Raw genomic sequence first — 4,793 nt, forward strand, 5'->3', positions numbered from 1 at the left:
CGCAGATGGTTTCAACTGCATTTTATTTCTTAAGCTGGGTGATGGTCATATATTCATCATACTTTGTTTAATTACATTATTATATATGTTCATTATATTATTTTACATAATATTGTATAAATAACATTCCTGTTGCCTAAAATATTTCATAATAATTTTTAAGAGAAAAAATGACTACATAGCAGAATATCTTTGTTTGTAGGAAATATACACTAAAGTATTTGGGAGTGATGTTGGATCATATTGGTAACTTACTCTCAAATGATTAAATAAAAAATTATTGTAGCATACTTGAAGCTTTTCTGTAATTTTGAGATTGTTTCAAAATTTTAAAAAGACAGTAAAAGATACAACACAAAAAAGAAAAAACCTGACAAACAAAAAATGTTAAATAAATACTCTCACAGGTATACAGGAGGGCATAACCAAACTTACAGAGAAATGTACACATAGAAATGCATAGGGAGATCCTTCAAAATAGAGAAAGGAAGTGCTGTCAATTTGGCTCTAAAGTACAATGTTTTATGTCAGAACTCTCTTCTTCCCTCATTTATAGTCTGACAGGGAGAGTATAAACTGGGAGTCAGTGGACGAAGAAGCTGCCACCTCTCTCAGCACCTTTGGTTATCACAGCCATTAGGGAAAGTGGGAGCCACAAGCCAGTCTCAGGGCTTCAAGACTGGAGATCGCAGGCTGAGGGCTCAAAACAGGTGCTGGACATTAAACCAAAGAAAGCTACGGATCTCCCCCAACTTGACCACTGTGCCTTAAATTCTTCAGGTGGTCCAGTAGGGAGAGATTTGGGGGTGGGGGGGGAGAACTACAATGTTTTAATGGAGTAGGCATCTGGGTGATGTTACAACTTTTTGAGGAGGGGAAGAATAAAAGTGGTGATTTAGGATAATACATAGAAGGCAAGAAAGTAAAGGCAAAGACTGTGGTTAAAGCTAGAGAGTAGTCTTTACAATAAAAATAAAAAGAAATCAATAAAAATAAAAACAGCACACTCTTGGTATGTATATGTGTATTTACGTTGGATATATAGGATACAGGGAGTTATATGTACAGGCACTTGTCTGACATGTGAAGAGTGGGCAAAAGACCCACTGATCATGTCAGTATTTCCCTCAAATAGCAATCAGCGCAGCGCTTTGTAGCCAACTTTTTCTCTCTGCCTGGGTTTTAAGACCTCCATAACCTAACCCTGCCTCAGCTGTCCATAATCCTTTCCTTCTACTCCGGTGCTTTACCCAGGTAGGTCTTCTCGCTGTCCTCCATTCAACCATATTCTTGCTAGGGCTGCAGTGTATGACTGCTCATGGGGTTCACTGCAAAAGGAACCTTGACTGAGGAGGCACATGGGGGCTGAAATCCACACTGCTTGCTGCTCAGCAAGGAGTGAGGCGTGGCAGGGAGCTCTGAGGTGCCTTTTTCTAATTTCCTCAAAGACACTGCACCCTTATACCTCCTCCATGTCTTTGCTCATGCTATGATCAGCTTGTCTCTTTGATATTTAATAGGACTACATTTAACTATCAAAGATAAATCATCTGTCCTGACAAATACAAGTATATTTATAGAGACCTAGAGAAGAAAACTTGAAATTGGGGATGTCCTGGAAAAATCTAGAATATCCCGTCTCCACATTTATCATTTATTTTCTAGGAGTCCTTTAAGGCCCAGCACAAATTTTACTTCTGTGAAGGTTTCTCTAATTACAATCCATACTGACCTCTTCCTTCTTTCACTTTCTAGAACACTTCATTCTGATCTATGAGGTTTGATGCTGGATTATCATATAATCCAGTGTTTTTAAATGGTGGCGGTATTTCAACAGTTCCACAACATCTGATTTTAATTTCAGTTACAATTTTTATTTTAAACTATTTTAAGACTGTAATAAAACACAGCATGTACCATTCAAATGGGTCCCACACCAAACATTCACACATCAGAAACCATCACCGATTGCACTAATCTGTGCTGTCAAGTTGGCAATGTGTGTGTATGTGTGTTTATGTGTGTGTATGTGAGAAAGAGAGAGAATGAAAGTGAGAGGACAGAGAGAGTAGTGTATGTATATCTAGAAATATAGATTTTCTTCCTATGTCTGTTTAACTGAAGAGTATCCAGAGATGACAAGACAAACTATTAAGCAAAAAGCCACCACTTATTTGGGTACATCAGAATTTTCTCCACACAGGAATAAACTGGAGACTAAGACTGCCATAGCTCTCAATTTCAGATTTTATGTTTTTTCCATTCTCTTCCTTCTTACTGACTTTACAAATAAATATTAAAAACTTTGACTTATTAGCAAAACACTTACTTCAGTTTTTATGTTGGGGGTCATATAAGATTTTGTTCGGGGGGACAGGGTCTACTGCTGTAAATTATGAAAAGTGCTCTAATCATTCTTCGTCATCATTATCAGAATCAACACCAACATTATTATCTATGAGCATGTTCTGGGTATCTAGATGCTGGCGAGTATTTTTGCAACTTAATCTTATCGCAAAGGCAAGGTCACATAAATCTTACAAATCTCAAGTTGATCTTCATTCTCAAGGGATCTGCTACACTCAGAAACAGAATTTAGAGATTCTAGGCATTTTAGATGTTCTCTGCCAACTCTCTTTGCTCTGGATAAGGAAAAATGGTCACTCAAAGATTTACAGAGCAAAGGAGAAATACCACTTAACTTTCCTTCTATCCCCCAGAGAAAGTGTGTCTCCCAAAGGACTAATTCAGTCTCTTGGCCAGAAGTCCCAGACATTTCTGGGAAAGCCTGGTCTCTCTGAGGTAAATACTGTTAGAACTTTAGGGCCAGGGAAATTTCCACTGAAGAACACCAACTCCCCCTCAGTAAAAGCAACCAGACTGAGAGATAATGGCAAACTACCTCTATTGTTGTTGGACTAAAGGGAACTGGGACTTCAAAGATGCCTGAAGAGGTGTCTTCAGACATCATCTTCAGTTGGTACCTTGGTCTCTACAGGAAGTCACAAAGGTAGGGCAGCAGAGGTAGAAGTGGCTTTGGAGAAACTGGAACAAATATAACAATTCTAACTCTTCTTCTCCCTTTAGGAAGCTTGACATACAAATTCAACACATAATTAAGCAATTTACTCTAAAAATGCCCCCAAAATGGGTTCACCACTCATTTTTAGTGCAAAGGCAGTCACAGTGAGTGATGGGAGCAGAATAACAGCAATAGTAATAATTTTTCAGCTAATAATACATTTAGTGATTTCTCCTAAGGCCATAATTAATGCTGAAGTCTGTATCTGAACTGAGAAACATTTGGCTCCAAATATGGAGCTCTTTATTTTTTTAACCACACTATAATCCATAAAGGGAAAAGAATCAGGAAATAGACCTCCAGACTTAAAACATGGAACCCCCCCCCCCAAAAAGCTGAAGAAAAGACACATACCTCATGACTTACCTAAATTTTATAAATCTGGAAGGGGTAGATATGTGCCACAGGAGTGAGCCCTCCAGGCATAAGGGTTTGCCGGTGCTAGACACAGAGATGGTAGCCAGCAATAACTATAACACCTATTACACTCCACCAGAGAAATATACCTTAGTGCAGGCATTAGGTAAACGCTCTGAGGAATCAGGAGCCAATAAGAGTGCAGGGTAGGGACTTCCCTGGTAGCGCAGTAGTTAAGACTCTGTGCTCCCAATGCAGGGGGCCTGGGTTTGATCCCTGCTCAGGGAACTAGATCCCACATGCATGCCACAACTAAGGAGCCCACTGGCCGCAACTAAGGAGCACACATGCCACAACTAAGACCTAGTGCAACCAAATAAATAAAATAAATATAACAAAACAAAACAAAAAGAGTGCAGGATATATCTGGTCCCTTCCTGTTCCTCCAGCCTCATCTCACACAATCTTCCACCTCCCTCCCTCTACTTCCCCCTCCCTGTGTTCCAGCCACACTGGCTTGGTACTTGCCATGGTCCTTCAAACAACAGGGATGGCCACAGTGTTTGACACATAGAAGGCACTAAATAAATCTTTGTTGAAGGAAGGAAAGAAGGAAAAACAGAGGGGGAGACAGAAGGCTAGAAAGAAGGGGAGATTTCAGAAAAACATTCACTAAACTGGGCCTTAAGGGAAAAATACTAAGTCCATCGGCAGAGACAGGAGGAAGAAAGAGATGAGAAAAGAAGGGTGTTTCAAGCAGAAGGCATGCTGAGCCAACATCAAAAGCAAACTGTGGTCTAAACATCAGAAAGAGAACAGTAACAGGAGATGGGGTTGGATGGGCGGGCAGGGCCAGATGATGATGGGTATGGGGAACTTGGAGTGGCATGATCATATTTGTATTTCAGAATAGGCCCCTTGCTTGCAGAGGATGGCTATCAGGAGAGGGGGTGGGGGGCAGGGGAAGACTGAAACCAGAGGAAGTCAGGTCTGTTTTGGAGTCCAGATAAGAGATGATAAGATGCCTGAATTAGAGAGACAGCAGAGTATAGTGGCTTTTAAACCAAATGCTGCCATTTGCTGGATCTGTGATCTTAGAGAAATCAGTTAATCTCTCTGGGCTGAGAATATTTGCCCTATATATTTCTCAGGGTAGTCTTGAGCTGCTAATAAGATAATATTGAGAAAGTGCTTTGTAAACTTAAAGCACTAGTAATTATATGTCATTATGAAAGTGGTAGAAGAGGGAAAAAGGGACAAGGGGGCAATTGAGAAACACGACCATTCTTCTAGACATACAATCTACAAAACGAGAGTCTTGTCCAGCATCTCTTTTTTTTTTTTTTTTTTTTTT

This window comes from Lipotes vexillifer, unplaced genomic scaffold (assembly GCF_000442215.2).
Source record: "Lipotes vexillifer unplaced genomic scaffold, Lipotes_vexillifer_v1.1 scaffold1267, whole genome shotgun sequence".
Classification (NCBI taxonomy): domain Eukaryota; kingdom Metazoa; phylum Chordata; class Mammalia; order Artiodactyla; family Lipotidae; genus Lipotes; species Lipotes vexillifer.